At 42.3% G+C, this 21,163-nt stretch overlaps 1 protein-coding gene across 4 annotated transcripts in view; it reads right to left on the reverse strand.

Annotated features, from left to right (window-relative positions):
* Positions 1-21,163, reverse strand: part of Pde4d (phosphodiesterase 4D) — an 821,324-nt gene that overhangs the window by 272,004 nt on the left and 528,157 nt on the right. The window lies entirely within an intron of this gene.

Below are 21,163 nucleotides of genomic sequence, written 5' to 3' on the forward strand. Positions count from 1 at the left end.
GATGTGTGCTGGCCCTTCTCTGGCAGGATTACTCCTCTGGCTTTTACCTCTATTCTTCCTCAGGAATTAACTCTGGATTCTCCTTCCCCAGATATCAGTGCTACACTCCTTCTGGAGGATACTCTTCAGAATCACTAAGTTATCTTCAGTTCACTCGGTGGGAACTAAGGAACTCAGGCTAACGGATCTGTCCCGAGGAGATGCTTAGATCCCAATAATCTTGGGAGTTTCCTGAAAGCAGGCTTTGTTTCTTGACTTTTGTGTTCAGAGTAATTACTACTGAAGTTATAGCTCTACTGCCGGAACCACTACTACTACTCGAGTGTCTGCTTCTCGGGTTGTTTATTTGACAACAGAACAAACCCCTGGTCACCAGTGGTGGATAAGCCTTTGACACATCTTGATAACATCTCCCTGCTCTTGTTGAGGGAAGTGGCGCATGAGTATGGTCAGCTCATCCCTGGCCACACATTTCAATATGTTTTCTTTGACATTCAACATCTGCTCTTTGAGATGATTTCCTTCCTCTGTATTTTTGTAGCATTTGCTTCATAACTAGAACTAAACTTCTGAAACTGATTCTTGTTATTTTCCTTTTCATAAACCTCTATTCCTACAAATTGCTCCAGCCACTTTTGTGTGTGTGTGTTTGTGCATGCCAAAACAGAGACCCTGCAATATTTTTATGATAGAAAACATGCACTCAAAGCAATAGCAATGTGTAGGGCAGGGTCTGAGGGTCATCTAGCTGATGGCAGTATCACTCTTTAGAAAGGAAAGGTACTTGCCTAGCATTTTGGAGAGATAGCTTTAACCTGGGGAAGCCATTCTGTAATGTGCCATTCACCCAAGACAGTAATAGAGACCTTTTGGAAGCTCAACTCAACAGAATGCTTTTTCCAGAAAGTGCTACAGATTGAAGGACCATGGAGAAGGGACTGAGTATATGTGGGAGACTATGCCCCAATCAGTCACCTATTCACTTATGAACGATGCCTCTGTCTCCATGGTGGAAAGTCCGTATTCCAGTCAGTGCTCTCTGATCCTACTTCGAGCCACTAATCACGAAGTGTTTTTCATGGATTAGCATGCCTGCATTTCTATCAACTCATGTTCATTAAATAAGGGGCCAGCAGTACTTCCCCAGAGAGGCGAATGGAAGAACCAGGACAGAATGTGAGCTTTGTCATTCTAGAGAAAGAGAGCCGAAGACCACAGAGGAACCCTGTTCATCCTATGCTGACCAGGCTCAGGGCAAGATGCTGGCTGGGCTCAATCTCTCGACTGACATTTTCGGCAGACCAATAAGCTTGGCACCAGTATTTCTTCTACCAAATTACTGAGACAGCTGACGTCTAGGCAATGGTAAGGGGCACACTCGAGGTCACATGGAAACTTAGATTCAGTTACCAAGGCCATGTGCAACCCGAGGAAAACTTGATTCTCAAGATGAAGACACAGATATCACAGGAAGCAGCATTTCAATGAAAAAGTAATTTTAACTTTATAATTCTTAATTCAAGTCCATGTAGTTTATAATGAGCAAGGTATAAGAAGAAATAACCCACTATTTGGAAATACCGACTATGAAAGTGAGCGAGTCTCAGGTAAAAATGGTAGGCTAGATGAGTCAGAATCCATGCCCTAGTTTTCTCTGGTGTGCTTGATATTGAAATCATTAAAAATTAATTATTTCCATCACAGAAATTGAAACTTACAAGTATTGTCATATGAGGAAGTACATACAGAAATGAATGTGCTATTCAGTAACAACTTTTTCAAAAAGATGTTTTACGTTGATTCCTCCCTTAAAATAGCTAACTTTATTCTGCTCCTCAGCACTGTCCATGAGACTAACATATTCACAGTTTGCTTAGTTGTTTATTTGTTCACAAGAGTTTTGGGAAAGGGGCTGCGAGCGCCGACGTAGACCCTCTTTAACCCGACCTTGTCTATCATTCTGTGCTCTTCTGGAAAGAAAGGCAGACAGCTCATTCCGAGGGTTCAGTGGACTCTGAAAAGCCACAAACAACACAGGACCGCGGGCTTCAGACAAATGGCTCTGGTGTGTCTGCGGCCTCCTTCGAGAAGCTGCTGTCTCTGCTATGTCTGCGGGTAAGCTGAAGCTAAGATGTGGCACTTGGCACAGTTTCTTCGTGGAAAGCTAAAAGAAGACACAAAGCCAAATGCTATTTTCAGGGCAGAGTGTTATTCCATATGGAGAGCTTGTAGGAAGGCATCCTCCCACCCAGCCTGTGGAATTCAAGTCTCCTTTTTAGCTGACATTTCTGTAGGGAGTCTGATTCCTCCAGGACCGAAGCTACTTCCTTTATTGACTCAGAGGCTTCTCAGAGAATGGTTCATTAACCTTTTTCTGAAGGATCACCTTAGGGTAACTGCAAATTATCAAAGTGCAGTCATTTTAAAGACATACGGTAGAAGCTAGCTTTAGTTGCAATTTACAAATGAGGAGGTCAGGTTTTGACACCTTTGTGTCCTATCGTTCCCCACAGATTAAAATAGGCTCATTCTCCCCCATTATACATTGTTTTTGCTGTAAGAAAGTAATCTGGAAAGAGACTGTTTAATTTTGCTTTTAAGTCCTGTGGCTACTATTGGATACGTATAACTAAGGGAGGTCCTGGACCCTTTTCAGTCATCTGGCATTTCTGGGAATATTTGTGAAATGAAAAAGTCATCATCGCCCAGGTTTTTATTCAAAAGTAAATCATAAAATTTTTATGAATACTCACTTCCAATTATTGAAGTCGACAGAATGTTATGCTTTGAACACTTAATGAAACTTCTTCCTTGCCAGTTTCGCAGCTTTCTTTGTATAATTTTGGAGCTGCTGAATGCATCCCTCCCCAGTATTTAGACATTATAACAGGCCAGTGGAAAGATCACGGGCTGCAGGACGGAGCCTAAGAGTCAAGGTGGCTGTTGAGGATAGCAAGAGTCCCAAGGGTGGGGAAGGGAGGGTAACTCTGGTCTGAGGTGTTTCATGTCAAGAGACATGTGGACTATTTCCAGGTAGCGCTTCCATGGCATTTCAGCACCCCGGAGTTACCTTTGCGAATGAGGCAAAGTAAGGTATCCACTGGGTGTGGGTAGGCCTTTGTAATATGGATAATTTAAAGAAAATGTTCAGGCACAGCTGCTACTTCTGAGAGTTAGAAGATGCTGTTGTCCTTAAGAATGTTTTGTCGTTTCATGTTTGTTTGTTCATATGCGATTCTGTAGCTTAAACTGTCCTCAAACTTAGGGTACCAACAAGACCTCGGCCAAACAGCTGGGATCACAATCATGAATTCCTGTAACCACAACTGTAGCCTACCGGCCCTCTCTCCCTGCCTCCCTCCCTCCCTGCCTCCCTGCCTCCCTGCCTCCCTGCCCCCCTGCTTCCCTGCCTCCCTCCCTCCCTTCCTTCCTTCCTCCCTCCTTCTCTCCCTCATTCTTTCATTCCCTCCTCCCTTGCTCCCTTCTTTGTTCAGCTTGCTTCCTTCCCTCCTTCCTTCTTTCCTCCTTTTCTCCTTCCCTCTGTCCTTCCCTACATCCCCTGCCTCCCTTCTCTTTCTGTTTCTTATAACTGAACACACAATATTGCAAAGATCAAAGTATCAAGTAATCCTGTTTGGGATATTACACAGGCAAATAAAAAGAGGTTTTGGTAAATCCTCCTCTAAAATATTTATCAGCTGGCTTGTGAACTAAGAAACCCAAATCTGGTGGGTGGCCCTGCAGACTGAGTCCCTAGGAAAGGACCAGTACAGCAGGATGATCAGCCTTCATCACTCCGTCTCAGGGATGCAGTTCTGAAGGAGGGCTACGTTCCTACTGCGTTAAGAGAAAAGGAAACACACAGCAGAGGTGGAACAAGGCAAACAGGCTGCCAGCATTGAAAACTCACTCCCATTCTGCTCAGCTGCTCAATGGATATTGTCAATAGTTTCCTTTGTAGTGAACTTTGCTCTCTGAAGACAAAGGGAGTGTGTTGTTTGTCAATGACACAAGCTATTCAGCAGAAGTTGGGATAGTCAATGTTTTTTTTTTCTTTTTTGTCGTTCTTCTTAACAAATCTACTATATAATGGAAATACTCTGGCTTTGGTGACGCAGATGGGCTCTTGTTGCTCTATAAAAGGGCTGGGCACAGCCCAGGTAGATTGTGAGGTCAGATTTCAATGCCTGAGTGGCTCTCCTTACTCAATGGGAACTGAAGGCACTTTGGCTGTGGGCTCACAGGTGCATTCCACTAAAGGACTGTGAGTCACTCTCCTCATGAGCTCAGCAGGGGCACCGAGAGGTCACCATGGGCTCTACTGCCCTAGGGGTAGTAGAGTGGTTTATATCTGCAGGCACTCTGTCCCTGATTCCAGATAATGTTTCTGCGAATGCTAGCGTTCAATTTTTGCTTGACATGTAAAAGAAGGAAGGAAAGAAGGGAATGAAGAGAAACGACTGAAGTCGATTTAATTTACTTCATAGAACATTCCAACAGTCCTGGAATGATTAAAATTATTTAGGGACATTTACTGTTGATCTTGGCCTCTAAGAATGAGGAGAGATATAAACTGAAACTGTTTCAGGGTCACTTGGGGGAATCACCAGCACAAGGTGCTTTGTGTAAGGAAGCAGGCAACAGCTCCACACCGAGTTTGCGGTTCATGTTACATGGTCTTAGGGTGGACCGCCAACGTGAACCACATTGTGAGCGGTGCTTTTGGAATTGTATAAATAGATGGACCTGTCCAGTTTCTTGAATGGAGAGATAATGTGACTCTTATTTCTCGATTTTAAATAAACAAACACATCTCAAGTTGAATGACTGGGTCTAATACTCTTGGCACTACCCAAAAAAGCATTATTAGCTAGTGGTTATGAACACTTTAGGGTTACACTATCCAGATCAACACTGCCTGCTTTGCTCTTATCTCAGCCCCAACTGTTGGTCTCTACGTCTTCGACTCCTCAGTTATAACGTGAGTGAAACTAGGATGTTTGGGATTAAGTTAGATAATGTAGGTCAGATGCTTTTAGGAAAGTGTAGACACAGCCAAAGCCTTCAGAGCTCTGCTAACTCTTATTGTTAAAGAAGACATGGCAAGGTTGGATAGATGACTCAGTGACTAAGAGGCTTTGCTGCTCTTCCAGAAGACCCGAGAAGGTTCCTAGCACTCACATGTCAGCTCACAGTTACCTACAGCCCTGCTTCCAGGTGATTTGATGTCCTCTTCTGGCTTCCTTAAGCAATGGATCTCTCTTCTCTCAAACACACACACACACAAATAAATAAGAAAAGCAAGCTTTAATAAAATAAAATAAACAAAACAGGGCCTCTCTTTGTTTCAACCATCAGAATTCTGAAGTAAATAAAATCCATCACTACTATAGTGTGACGATTCTGCCTTAAGAAATCACATTCTTCTAGAAGAAACTTTTCCTGTGTATCTCTAAGACCGAGAATAAGGGGCAGTTTAGAAAAAAAATTAAAAGTGGGATCTGGGACTTTCATTAAGAGTTTCAAGCCGGGCGGTGGTGGCGCACGCCTTTAATCCCAGCACTTGGGAGGCAGAGGCAGGCGGATCTCTGTGAGTTCGAGACCAGCCTGGTCTACAAGAGCTAATTCCAGGACAGGCTCCAAAGCCACAGAGAAACCCTGTCTCGAAAATCCAAAAAAAAAAAAAAAAAAAAAGAGTTTCAAAGAAGCTGGGCGAGTGCTGGAGAGATGGCTCAGAGGTTAAGAGCACTGACTGCTCTTCCAGAGGTCCTGAGTTCAAATCCCAGCAACCACATGATGGTGGCTCACAACCATCTGTAATGAGATCTGGTGCCCTCTTCTGGCCTGCAGGCATACATGGAGGCTGAATACTGTGTATATAATAAATAAATAAGTAAATAAATAAATCTTTAAAAAGAAGAAAAAAAAAACAAAGAAGCTGGGCGGTGGTGGCGCATGCCTTTAATCCTAGCACTCGGGAGGCAGAGGCAGGCGGATCTCTGTGAGTTCGAGGCCTGCCTGGTCTAGAAGAGCCTGCTCTAGAAGAAGGACAGGAACCAAAAAGCTACGGAGAAACCCTGTCTCGAAAAAAAAAAAAAAAAAAAGAGTTTCGAAGAATTCTCTTGAGGGCTTACATCTACTAGATACTTTCAAATTTAGCTATCACTGAAGGCTGTTCAAGAAACCCAGGCATTTTAGATACTGGTAAGAAATGGCAAACATTGATCAAAAGTTACAAAAATCAAAACAGTCACTTTCTATGCACTCGCCTTTTGGGTGATCTTAAAAGTCTACCAAAAAAAGCACAGAATATTGTGAAGATTTTCACCAAGAGTCATCGTGCAAGACAGTTAATCAACTTATCTTTCTACAGCTGAATGATGAATGTTTAATAACCTTCTGTTTTACTTTGACAAAAGATTAGGTGTAGCTCAGCTTCTGACCCTTGGCCTAGAGATACAGGAAAAACCCAAGGGAATCTGCAATAAAGGAAAGCTCTATGGGCTATTGACCAAGAGTGGTGACATTTTGTTTGTGCTGTGACAAATAGAGCTTGCCTAAGGACCAGAATGTGGAGCAAACTACTAGTTACACATAAAGGCAGGGCAGTAGTGGTACACCCTCCTCGGTGCATCATTATTTGGGAGGCAGAGGCAGACAGAGCTCTGTGAGTTCAAGGCCACCCTAGGCTACTTGAGCCTCATCCAGTCTAAACATTTACCCTGGTATCTGATCCAGGGTTTTTATTATTAAGACAATTAGGATTGGCGGCACAGTCATGTGCTGCATCACAGTCATCTGTGACAACACAGAGAGATGACCTTTTCTATCTGGAACTACCTAGATAGGTGCTTGACAGACACATCCTCATCCAATCCCATAACCCCCATCATCCTGACTCTAAGGTGTCCAGGCATCTCCCATGTAAGTTGCCTACGGCCCTCGCTGGACACTGGATAACCCATGGTGGTATGAGCTAGGAAGCTCCGGGCCACTGGTTGTAAGGTAAAGAGCCATTTGATGAAGGTTCCAGATAACCTTCTCAGTGTGTTCGGGTTTGTACCTGCCAATCAAAAATTGAGAAAACATCACATCCCCCATATAGTGTCTTTGAGGATTGTTAGGATGGCCGTGCCTTAGGAGTATGTGTTCTTCCTGCACCCCCTCCCAGGCTCTATCAGAAGTAATGCCAGGACAGCAGAGGGAGGAGGCAGACAGAGTGTGTATGTGGAGAACTCAAACAGGTTCAGAATGACAACAGACACTGATTTATGTTGTCTTTTGTGTCGGAATGATCAGGCCCAATGGCACTGGGACACACTGGAAGTACAAACCTCAATCAAGGCAGCTGATATTTGGTCCACTCTCTCTCTCTCAGCTATAACAGACCAACGTGGCCAGTGTTTCCCATTTGTGAAGCAAGGATGAGGCTTTTCTGTGATGAGTGGTGGTTTCATTCAAAATTCCAAACACACTGTCTGGCAAATCCTTTGAATGCCAAAGAAAACAATTCAGGGTTGGGGGAGCAGCTGTGTTACCAGTTTCTCCTCATCGCTGTCTAAAACACGGATGACTATTTCCTTCATCTGTAAGAGACTCATTCGAGGTGAGAGGCAAATACGACAGTGAGCTCATGTTTATCTACTCTCTTAACATTTTGTGTTTTAATGGCCGATATAATGAGAAGCAAGACTGCAGCACAGTGGGATGAAGTTGTAATTGCTAACATTTCAGGCTTTCCAGGAGAAAGGTTTTGAGTCAGAGAATGAACTCTGACAAAATTGGTGCCTCCTCCCAGGAGACTGGATTCTGATTTGAAACATCCCTTGTTGATACTGTCTCACTAATCATTAGCCAAAAATCTGAGTAACTAGATTGAGTAACTAGTAACCAAATTGAATGAGCAATTTGGTTGGGTTCAACTAGAGGAGGCAGAAGAGAAAATATTTATCGAACACCTCCTACCCATTTGGCACTTTACCTGAAGTTCCTTTGTGAGGTACTTGGGACTATTCCCTATTTTATGGCTCCAAAATGATGTTTGAAAAGGGTCTGCTTAACTCCTAAGGACTATGCTCTCCCACTACACAACGAATATATTGATGTTAGCAAGAATGAACTCAGAGGCTCTTACCAGTAGTGGTCAGAAACACACAGACAACATTTTCCAAGCAAGATTAAATTTACTATGGTAGGCAAGGTCAGCTACTGATTGCCAATTCAAAGAAAACAATTTGGGGTTGGTAACTGGAGTCTTTCTGCCTTCATGGAGGTGCCTGTGCAGTAGCTAGATTAGGATCTCCCTAAAATCCAACACAGGGCCAGTTGTGATTGGATGTAATTGGGTGACTTAGCCTCAGGCCTTTCTTAAATGCAAGCAGGAAGATCTGATGAGATTGGTCTAAGTGAAACAAACAGATGGAATGCTTATGGTCATTATGGCTAATACAAACAAAAGAGGAAGTATTTACTTTGGGAGTTTATAATAAACAAGGGGCAAGGGAGCCTGGTGGTAAGGCCCCATAACACCCATGTAGTATGGTAAGGAAATTGATTATATAAATCCTGTATTATTTATTGTGAATAAAATACAATGGGGTATTTTCATGGTGTTGTAGATCTGTTAAGCGGCTTATTGATCAACAGTACTGAATTTAGATATGTGAGTGTGGTTCTTAAATTGCCAGTCATCTCATCATGAAATTTGGATGGAACTAGCAAAAAAACCATCCTGAGAAACCCAAAACATGAAAGACAAACATGGTATGAGCTCAACTTATAACTGGATACTAGATGTAAAACAAAGGATAACCAGACTATAATCCACACCTCCAGAGAAGTTAGGTAACAAGGAGGACCCCCAGAGGGATGCATGGATCTCCCTGGGAAGGGGAAATAGATAAGATCTTCTGGGTAAACTGGGGGTGGGGGATACTGTAGAGGGTAGGGAATAGGGGATGAGAACATGAGGTATCAGGATGGTCAAGTTGGGGAAGGGACAGAGTGAGAGAGCAATGAAAGATATCTTGATAGAGGGATCCATTTATGGGGTTAGGGAGAAACCAGGTGCTAGGGAAATTCCAAGGAATCCACAAGGATGGCCCCAGTCAAGACTCCTAGCAATAGTAGAGAGGATGCCTGAACTGGGTTTCCCCTATAATAAGATTGGTGACTACCTTAACTGTCATTAAAGACCTTTCATCCAGTAACTGATGGAAGCTGAATCGGAGATCCACAGCCAAGGACTGAGCTCCAGGAGTCCAGCTGAAGGGAGCGATTAAATGAGCCAGGGGTCAAGATCATGATGGGGACATACACACAGACAGTTGACCTGGGCTAGTGGGAATTTGAGGACTCTAGATCGATCTACAGCTGGGGAGCCTGTATGGGACCCAGCTAGGCCCTCTGCATGTGGGTGACAGTTGTGTAGCCTGACCTGTCTGTGGGACCCCTGGCAATGGGATAAAAATTTATCCCAGATACATGAATAGGCTTTTTGAAAAGGGTTCCTTGTGGTGAGACACCTAACTCAGTCTTGATGCAACAAGGAGGTTCTGCCTCAATGCACCAGGCTCTGCTTGGTTCTGCCTCAACTTAAGGCACCAGGCTTTGTTGACTCCCCATGGGAAGCCTTGCCCTTTATGAGGACTGGATGTGTGTGTGTGTGTGTGTGTGTGTGTGTGTGTGTGTGTTGGGGAAGAGTAGGGAGAGTTGGAAGAAGGGAGAGAGGGGGAACTGTGGTTGGTATATAAAATGAATTTAGACCAAGCAAAAAAGAGGACAAATTTCTTTCATTTGTTCTAGGCCAGTAAACAAGCTTCTTGCCTCTTTTTTCTTCCCTCAACTAATAAGAAGGAAGAAGCCTATTGTGAAATGAGGAGGCCAGATTGGGAACCAGATATTTTTGTGATTTTGACCTTTATTTTGCTAAGTGGAGCTATGACATTGTTCAAAGGAGAGTGGCAGAGAAAAGTGAAAGCCTCTTAGAAGATTTAAAACATTTTGAGACTTGGTCTGGGGAGGTTGGCTCAGTGGTAGAGTGTAGGTAGAGTGTAGGTATAGTATACATGAGTCCCTGGATTCAACCAACAGCTATACCTAACCAAAACCCTACCTAACCAAAAAAACAAAAAAAAACAAAAAATACCTCCCCAAATCTAAATAAACAAAAACAAGAAAAAGGAAAAATACTAAATATCTGATAAGAGGTATATAAGTACAATCATTTAAATTTCTATATTATTAGTATGTATCATTTTGGTTTTTTGGCTCTGACATCCAAAAGGCAAACTGCTGATTTAGAATCAGTGTGACCATAAAATGAATTTTTAAAATGACATGTACGTCTATGATGACCAAAACCAAATCCTTTAAAAGTATCTCCACTAAAATTCTTAAGCCTGAGAACATGAAACGTTTCTTTACGCTATACTGATCATTTTAGTGTTGTAGAGAAAGTTACAGCAGCCGTGCTCAGGGTTTCAACCGAGGACAGGGATGATAGAAACGATTCAAACGCAGTCAATCTGTATCTTTGGGATTGTGAACCTCTGTGTCTAGTACAGTTATGAATGTAGCCCAGCGTATGTGTAGATGAGAATATCATACAGGGGTAACAAAAGGACAGCTTAAAGCTCGGGGTTATTTTTGTGGTGCTCAGGAAACCTTGGCCCACATGGAAGTGAAGGAAGCTGTGCTAGGTGATGGTTTAAAGAAGCCTGTTACTAACAATGGCCCAATTGCACTGGTGTTAGTCACAGGTGTTGGGGTAGGGGTGGGTCCATTATCAAATTCAGTTGATGACTGCTATAAACTTGGCACGGAGCCGAACTGAGGCAAACATATCATTTAAAGTACAGGACACCTGACTTCTTCGGCAGCATGGAAATTTCAAGAATGGAAAAATGAGAAAACCCATTCTTAAACACGTTTTGGCTCAGCTTCTGTCAGATCCAAATCCTGTTTTCCTGCCTCAGTGGAGTGTTTCCAAGTTTGTGCTGGGTGCTAGACTGTGGTCACTCAAGAGACAGGGGTGGTGGCCTCAATACAAAGGCATTTATCACCTCTTTCAGCTGTCACCTCATGCTGATAACTTGAGATAGAGTAGCTGGTGACATTCTCAGTCCACATACCAGCTGCTTCTGGACAGCGGTCCACAGCTGAACCACAGGGGATGTTTCTGGTACTGCCTAGTTTGGGATACCCCTGCCCCAGGCTTGATGACACCCATGGGAAGAAAGGCGACACCCTGTCAAGGGAGGGTTTTATTTTATTTTATTTAATAAAAGAAAACATTATATGTACCAATCCAAGTTTCCACTCCCTCCCCTCCTCCCATTCCCTTTACTTACCTCCCACCCCACCCCTATCCATTCCTCAGAGAAGGCATGGCACATTGCTTTGGGGAAGGTCCAAGGCCCTCCCTACTATATCCAGGCTGAGCAAGGTATCCATTCAAAGAGAATACATTCCAAAAAGCCAGTACAGGCAGTAGGGATAAATCCTGGTGTCACTGTCAGTGACCCCTCAGTCTGCCCCAGCCATGCAACTGTTTGGACCTATGCTGTTTCCTTCCTGTCTGGCTGGAGTTGGTGAGCTCCCATTAGCTCAAGAAAACAGTTTCAGTGGGTGAACCCATCGTGGTCTTGACCTCTTTGCTCATGTTCTCACTCCTCCCACTCTTTGACTGGACTTCGGGAGCTCCATCAAGGGAGGGTTTCAGAAGGTGCTTTATAGAGAAGCTGCATTCCCACTCTGCAGTAGATAAGGCCAGAGATGCACAGAAGCACATTGTTATCTGCCTTCTTCAGTTTGGGGGAGGGAGGCTGGCTAACTTTTTCAACCCATTATCGAAATCAGCTAGCACGCTGCTCTACTTAGTCGCTCTAGGCAGGGACGAGCAGGCTTCCTTGATAGCCTTCTCTATTAGGACATATGTTTTAGGCCTATACCATTTTATATTTTTACACAGTCAAGACATTGGAAATTACAGGCAAACTCGTCTAACACAGGGCTTCAGCCCCACCAGGCGGATTGCGGTAAATTCTGTCTGGCTGCCTCGGCTTTTATATGCAAAAGTGACTTAAAACATCTCTGTCCCTTGTGTGAGAACCTAGCTTTCCAGATGCAGGAGGTGAAGCTGCAGGAAGACTACAGAAAGGCACACATGGAGATTTGGGGAGACAAGAGCGGGCAGTGCATTGCTGGGAGGAAATGAAAAACTCTAAAGCTGCCCAAAGCATTTCCCTTAATTTTTTTTTTCACAAAGGTCCTCTGAGGTCAAGATGCTTAATATTCTCAGAGCAAGAGGCAGGCTGGACTGTGATAAACTGTTCATCCTACCTTTAAATCATCACAGGTCCTTTGTCAAAACAGTTGACTCGGTCACTCCTCAAAGGACACACGTGCCTGTGCCATGTGATTTCAGCGTCTTGGGAGTCAGGAAGATGAAACAATGTTCAGACCTTTGTTTGCCACCAATCTTACTGCCTTTAAGGGCAAGCATTTTAAGTGCAGATATACAGTAATAGATGAGAAATTTCCTACGTCTTTAGACCTTGGGGAAATGCTAATCAAAACTTTATTTTTATTTTTTCTTTCCTTTTTTATAAAGAAAACTTTTAATACAATCTTTTCACATTTTACACATCTATCCCTGTCTCCATTCCCTCCCTCAACTCCTGGCCCACCCTTTGCCCTTACCTCACCCCCCCCCCATCTACTCCTCAGAAAGGGTAAGGCTTCCCATGGGGAGTCAATAAAGTCCGACACTTCACTTTGAGGCAAGACCAAGCACCTCCCCCATCCCATATCTAGACTGAGCAAGGTATCCCTCCAAAGAGAATGTGCTCCTAGACACTGGTTGAAGCACTAGGGATAGATCCTGGTTCCACTGGCGGTGGCCCCACGGACTGCCCAAGCCTCACAACTGTCCCACCTTCAGTGGGCCTAGTTTGGTCCTATACAGGGTCCCCTGCTATCAGTCCAGAGTCAGTGAGCTCTCACCAGCTCAGGTCAGCTGTTTCTGTGGATACCACCATCATGGTCTTGACCCTTTACTCATATTATTGCTCCTCCCTCTCTTGCGCCAGAAAACACAAGGGAATGGGATGCTCAAGAAGGGGGAAGGACACTGAGGAAGAGAAAGGAAAGAGATATATTGATTGAGGGAGCCATTGAAGGGCTAGTGAGAAACCTGGCACTAAGGAAATTTCCAGGAATCCACAAGGATGACCCCCGCTGAGACCCTATGCAACAGCGGAGAGGACGCCTAAACTGGTCTTTCCCTGTAATCAGATTGATGACTACCTTAAATGTCATCATAGAACCTTTATTCAACAACTGATGGAAGCAGATACAGAGATCTACAGTGAAGCACTGGACCGAGCTAGCAGGCTAATCAAAAAACTATGTTGGCATCCTACCTCGCTCCAATTAGTAGCTGTCATCAAGACAAAGAAGAACAGTTGGCAAAGATGCTGGGGAAAAGGAACATTTACACATTGCTGATCAGAATGTAAACTGGCCCAGTTATATGAAAGTCAGTTTGGAGGCCTCTCAAAACATTAATACCAGAACTATCATATGGTCCAGCCATATGAGTCCTGGGTGTATACCTGGATGATTATAAATCAGAATGATATCAAGATCCATTTACATCCATGCTTACTCCAACATGATTCATAATAGACAAGATACGGAATCATCCTAGAGACCCTTCAACTGACTAGGGATAAAGGAAATGTGGTGTATAGGCAATGTGGCTTTATTCAGCCAAAACTGGAAAGTAATCATGGTCATTTTTAGAAAAATGGATAAAACTCTTGATTATTATGCTAAGTGAGATAAGTTGGACTCAGAAAAAAAAATCACATGTTTTCCTTCATATACACAATGTAGAATTTAGGAAAAGACAAGGAAATAGGAAGGTGGCTATTAAACAATACCCAGTAGGAGACAGGGAAATGAGAGAAACGGTGTTGAATATATACAAAGTACATTATACACATGTATGAAGATGTCAAGAGGGGTTTAAAAAGACCATTATTTCTATGCACAGCAGGCCAGAATAATTGAGTTTTGTTGAATGGCGGAGTAAGAGATAGATTTCTAATAAACTGATACAAAATATCTTGAAAAGGCAGGTTTACAATTATGACATCATTTGTCAATAAATCTACTGAGTTGCTTCCCATCAGCCTTTTTATAATATTAGACGAAGGTTGAGATTAAAATGGTATTGACACCGTCACAGTCATCCATTACATGTTCTGTATGTTCCTTACTTTTTCCGTACGGGAAGAGAGAGGTAGAAAACAGCGAAACCATTTACCCAAACCACATTGAGAGATGGGTACTTTTCCAGTTAGAAGGATAAGAAACTCATGGGGGGCATGCAGTAATTCATTAAAATTACAAAGCTCTGTGTATTCACTTTGATTTGTGGATTAAGACCAAGATGTCTTTGCATCTACTGCTGTAATGTGTACTATGGAGTTAGGTCGAAACTTTAACAAATATTCCAAAGGAACTACTGAAAAAAATAATAAAAAGGTTCTGAACAGAGAAAAATCTTGTTCTCATATCTAAGATTCACAAACTGTAACTTACAGATATAGAATAATGTTCAAAAGGCTGTGGAGAACGGTAAGCATAATTGTGTTAGTGTGATAGAAATACAGGCAAGATGATTTTGTTTTTATTTATTCTTCCATAATTTATGAATGCATTTTTAATTAACAATGAAACTACAAATAACTATCTAAACAACATTTTTCATTTGCAGACGATGTTTCCTGATGTCATGAATTTTATCTCAGTCTATATGCAAACAATCCCTTTCCTATATTTATTTTGTAATGAAATACTCAGGGAATGCTTCCCCCTTTGTCTAGAGAAGACAAAATAAACAAACCAAAACAAAAAAACAGCTTTTATATCACTTTAGGCAACAATTAATTAATATACACACACAAAAGAACAAGCTATCAAATATGAAAGATATTGATTTTAAATCCCAAACTCCTCTTCTCCAGGTGTTCCTAATATAAACATGGATGAGTTGTTTTTCACAGCGATGCTGGGCATTGTCCCCACATCTCAGTCTATTCCATATTTATCATTTTCATTGTTCTAAAGTATATCCCCACAAGGGAAAATCATATTTTAAAAAATGGGTTGGGTTTGACTCAAAACTCTGAAAATACAAATTCTAATTTCGTGTTACGTTCAGGAAATATCTACCCTCCGGATGCAATGCTTGAGAAGCAATTGGATCCTGTTGTGCCTGTAACTTAAATCTCCTGACCTTTCATGGTGATTTCACCAATTGAAAAGAGTGTCACACACTCAGTTGTGACAAGGAGACAGACATTTGCTCACAGTCTGCAGACTCTGGCTCAGTTGACAGGGATTTTCCACCAATGGTGGGAAAATCATGGGAATGTCATAGCTACCCTTGGCTTTGGATAGGTTCTATGGAAAATCCATAATTCTACTTGTATGTGTCTGAGAAATCTCAGATAAATCTCTTTAAAAGACATTGCTAAGACCTCTCAGGTGACTTCTAGTTGCTGTATCAGAGAGTCCAATCTCTTTATGGAGTGTGTTTATCTTTTTGGTTGTGAGCCTTAACCTTTTAGAGCTGAGTCATTTCTCCAGGCCTATGTGTTTGTAATCCATGGCACACTAAACATTTCTGCTGGGAGAAGCAGTGAAGTATTCACCTCTGTCCTCTGTACTAGTTCCTACAAACGCTGTGATGCGCTTTTCAAAGGCTTTAAATTTTCCATAGAAGACCAGCTTTGAAAAAGTATTTTTCCAGATGCAGGAGGGAGGAAGCTGGCTAACACCGGTGTCAATCCTACAGGAAATGAGACTCACAGAAAAGGAGACTAAAACTCTCCACGCCATTTCTGGAGCAGTGAAGCAGAGCTGCTCGTTGAGGGTCAGAGAAGCAGCTACCTCATCTGTTGTCACTTAGATGGCCCTGGTCACATTCCAGTCTCTGGCCAATACTGTGTTCTTATGTTCATTCGCCAGGGTCCAAATAGCCAGGCTGTAGAAATATGCATGTGTACGCAAGTGTGTAGGTAAGCTCAATAGTTAGGGATGAGAATAAGAGAAATACTAACCAAATCACCTAAGTACATTAATACATTTTAAACTACTAGATTATTTGGTTCTTAGTCTAAAATCATCAATATACCAAAAGAGACACATTTATTAAAATACAAGACATTTGTATTTCTAGGCTTTATGGATAACAATCTATAAGTGATGGAAGGTATGGTTTATGAGGATTTGTTTTTCAATTGATAAATCTGTTTGTAGCCAATAAAATAGACTAAAGGTAAATTTCCAAAGCCTGTACCCTAGAAATTTGCTTGGTGTTATTTTGTTTGCTTGTTTGGGTGTTTTACTTCTCTAGTGCTATGAAGGGACCCCATGAACAAGGCAATTTATAAGAGAAAGCATTTAGTCTGGAAGCTTGCTTACAGGGTCAGAGGGTTAGAGTCCATGACTGTCACTGTGGGGAACGTGGTAGCAGGCAGGTAGGTCAGCATGGCACTGGGGCAGTAGCTGGTAGCTTACATCTGATCTACAAACATAAGACTGAGAGAGAGAGAGAGAGAGAGAGAGAGAGAGAGAGAGAGAGAGAATGGTGTGGGCTTTTGAAATCTCAGAGCCCACCCCTACTGACACATCTCTTCCAAGGCCATACCTTCTAATTCTTCCTAAATGGTTCTACCAATTAGAGAGCAAGCATTCAAATATATGAGCCTTGGAGTATATTTTATTCAAGCCACCACATATGGAATAACTTACTTGGGGGCATATACCTTGAGATGATGGGAGAGCTAGGCAGAAAACTCAGTACCATTTATGGATAGCAAAACAGAAAGGGTTGAGTCTTCAACAAGTTACTGCACTGGTTGTTAAAGGGTTAAGTCAATGATGGTCCTGCTTTCTGCCACTTATGGTCACAAAGATTTAGCTACATATTAGGGGTGCGGGAAATGGTCTATCCTCTAACTTCAATGGCATGGATAAGAACTTAAATCGGGAAGAGAACTAAGGCCTTACACTCAGAAGGCTGTATGGTATCATATTAAGCAGTAAGAAAGCTTTATTTATGTGGCATCACTTGCAAATCCCAATTAGCTTCAAGGAAAGGCAACAGCAGCCTTTGGATATATGATTCAGGGCTTATGATTTAAATAGAGAATTAAATGGACATATGTGAGTCCTTTAGGAGGACTGTCCTGTTCTAAACTGAGAGACCAGAAAAGTGGTCAAAATCAGAGATTTCTATGTAGTACTCTTAACTCTTTTTTTCCCTCCTCAGCCCCAGATTTAGTTCCAAAGCTAAGGATCTTAAACTGGACAAACCAGTACATTTCTCCTAAACTGTGCACGATAAATCAAGAGAAGGTCAAGATGAGAGCTGCTCCCGCAGTGCCTTTAACTTTTCATGGAACTGAACACTAAAAGCCTTTTTGCTTCTGTAGAGTGTCTCAGAAACAGGAATGCGAGGAACAGCTAGAAGCAGTAATCCTTTCTGTACTTTCATTTTTTTATGTTTGATATTAAGTCTCTCTCAAGGATGACCTAAATGGCAGTCTGTTAAATAATATTGCCTTTCCTGTGTCAATAGAACCAACTCTTTTTTTTTTTTTTTTTTTTGGTTTTTCAAGATAGGGTTTCTCTGTGGTTTTGGAGCCTGTCCTGGAACTAGCTCTTGTAGACCAGGCTGGTCTCGAACTCACAGAGATCCGCCTGACTCTGCCTCCCGAGTGCTGGGATTAAAGGCGTGCGCCACCACCGCCCGGCAATTAGAACCAACTCTTGATTTACATAAACAAGTGAAAGACGTTGGCCCCAGCAATGGCCCATGAGGTAAAGACACTTACTGGCAAGGCTGAAAATGTAAGTTCAAGCTCAGGACCCACATGGTGGAAATAGAGAACTGACGCCTGGAAGTTGCCTGCTGACCTCTGTGTCACGCACGTGCGCACACACAGACACAATCTGACCTCTGTGTCACGTACATGCTCACACAGAGACACAAATCAATAAGTAAATGAAAGATAATTATATAGAAAACTAAGATGGCTGTTTTATAATATTTTTAAGTTGGTTAATAGTTTCCCTTTTATGCTGCAAAGGGATGAGCACGCACACACACACACACACACACAAATCTGTTTGCTTGCAAAATAAGATGTTTGTATGGGCAGAAGGTATTTCTTCCTTGAATGGCTGGTAGCAGTTTTGTCTCGCGCCAGCTGAACCAATAATTTGAAGCTTTGTTTATTCTATAATTTAGGAGAGATGGACTAAACTTGTTCTTTCACATTAAAACTAAACTTTAAAAATATGTAATGAAATTCTGAAGATTTAAAGTGCACCATCCTTTTCTGTTGTGATTCTAGCACCATGCTATCTAACAGACAGGGAAAACATATGACACAAATTGAGATGTAGCCAAAATATAATAACACAGTTTGACTTTGAAAGAACTAAAAAATGAATACATGATAACTTAAAAATTTTGTAGTAACAAAGTTAATCAATCAACTTCTATTTATTATTGATATATTTGTTGAAATGCTAATATTTGCTTAAGATGAACTTAAGAGCTATTTTTAAAATTATTTTCACATTTTAAAAATGTTTTAAAAATGTGGCCTATGGAGCAATATAAGACTGAGTATGGAGTATTGCATTGTATTGGCATATATAGTACTGAGTTAGATCTTCTACCAGCCTCTCTCGCTTGATCCATCTTTCACATGATGCCCTGTCCAGCAGATATGGCATATGGGTGATCACTGACATACGTTCTATGATGAAATAAAGCATGTGAGATATTTGATGTAGGAAAAAGCACATAACTTTAACGGGTCTCCATTGCTTCATCTAAAAACAGAAAACCAAAGAACTAGATGATCACCATCCTTTGGCCCCAATTCCAGTATATTTAGTGGCTTTATAACATCCCTGATTTCAAATCCAGTGATCCAATGAGAGGCGGCTCATTTCAGAGTTCTAAATATTCCAGGATAACTTCTCATGTGCCAGGAGCTGTAGTGACATGTTATAGTTACATGTACAACCCCCAGCTCTGCTGTATTTAGCATTATCCATTATTCTTGGCAGCCCCGAACAATTAAAGGAGGCACACATTACTATTTTTGCTCTACTGCAGACTCACATTTTAACACGGAAAGTAAAACTGATACATGTGCATACGTGAACACACAGAGCTGGCTCTAACTGGAGTACTGAAGAGAGAGGGAGAACTGTAATTGTTCAAAGCAGAAATGTAAATGTCCATGTAACTGAGTAGGCCCTGGCCCCTGCAGCTACAGATTCTCTACTCTTCTGACAAACAGAAGGTGTGCTGTGATTCTGCACTAAAGAGCGCTCCATGTTGAGCCATCTTTGTCCTCTTTGAGATTTGCCAGGGTCGACAGCAAGTAGCATGGCTTCTAGGACAGAGGGAAGCGCATGGCTGAGGGACGAACAGCTGCAAATGAGCTACCTGTAAAAGGTGACACCAGAGAGCAGAGGGGCACTTGGGCCTCTGCTGCCAAAGTCGCTCAAACAGGGCAGGCCAAGAAATGACAAAAACGGTACCTTAATGGCCAGAGCCCAGCTGCGTGTGTTCACTCCAAGAAGCTTTTTTCTCAATGCAACAATCCACCTGTTACTTTGGTCTTTCTTTAGTTATTTTAAATATTTCTTTTAAAAATGCTTCTTTTATCAATTTCTTTCTGGAGTCGTTAAAATTATTTTCCATGTTATTCTATATTTTGCAAGAAAAAAATGATAAACCGATCTGCCATGCTAGGAAGAGGGCTAAACCTCTCTGCGTCCCTCACACAAAAAGCCAGGGACTTTTTAGTGTCAGGATAACTACAAGCTTCTTACGTCCTCCTAGTCAGAAGATAAAGCATAAGTATTTTCACAGTTGGTAAGAAGATCAAATGATAAGGAAAACACATTTGCAACTTACAAATAGTCTGCAAAAGCAAAAGACTATGTCATATATAATCACCAGGGAAGCCTCTTAGGAGCTGAAATCTGGTGAAAGCCAAGAAGAAGCATATATGGTGGAAACAGTGTGCTAGTATTAGAGGCAGCAGGAGTGTAATATACAAAAAACTACTCCTTAACACTGGCCGCTCGGGTTGAGACAGACTAGAAGGAGCTCATGTTGGAAAGGTCAACCACTTGCTGTGTGATTCCAGGCATAGCACCGTGCCCTCATATGCTTGTTCAGCCATTCGTAAAGTGGGGGTAATGATAACACATCACTGACATAGTTGTTCTGAGGATTAAATGACTTAGTATTTATGTAACATGAGATTGGCGCTGGCGCGTAGTAGGTATTATATAATTGCCAAAGGCAATAACGCAGACTCTCTAGCACACATTCCATCTTGGACATATGATAAGCACATTGTGGGAGAACAAAGAAAAGCTGTGTCAACGCCGTGGGTCACAACGAGAGGCGAGGTGAAACGGTGGAATGAATTTGAACTCTACCCTTGGCAGAGTGTTACATTAGGGCCACAAAACAAAGTCCTTCCTCGTGGGACCTGAGCGCATGCTCGGCTGGCTCTCTCCATTTGCACATTCTCTTCAGGTACTGAGAGAACTAAGAAAAGGGACTCGTGTTCGCCCTGCATTTCTAAAAGTCACTCTCCTGCCCATTATCTCATTACAAGTTCGGGGTCGTTAAAGGTGGACAGTGAACTTCCACTCACCCTCACAAATCTCTTGGAGGAACGGAGTCAGTTGCATATTTGTCCTTGAAAAAAAATAAATGATCCCTTTGCCAGATATTTTTTTGGCAGATCTCAAGCCTGAAGTTTCTGTTTGAGCTGCCTGGGAGGGCTGAGGCAGGACTGACGTGCTCCCTAGTGCTTGCTGTCTCTTTGCTGCGGCAGGACCCATGCCTGCCACGCACAGCTGTTAGCTATTTCGTCAGGGACTGAGTCATCCTGGAGAAGAATGCGACGCTGGGTATTTCACCGAGGAAATGTGAAATACCCCGGGTGTGAGGCGGGGAAGGAGGCTGACTAGCTTGAGTCTGACTTCTTCCAGATCTCCACAGGTGACACCTCATTGCACCACGTGCCATTTGCTGGGGTCA

The sequence above is a fragment of the Chionomys nivalis genome, chromosome 15, assembly GCF_950005125.1.
Source record: "Chionomys nivalis chromosome 15, mChiNiv1.1, whole genome shotgun sequence".
NCBI lineage: Eukaryota > Metazoa > Chordata > Mammalia > Rodentia > Cricetidae > Chionomys > Chionomys nivalis.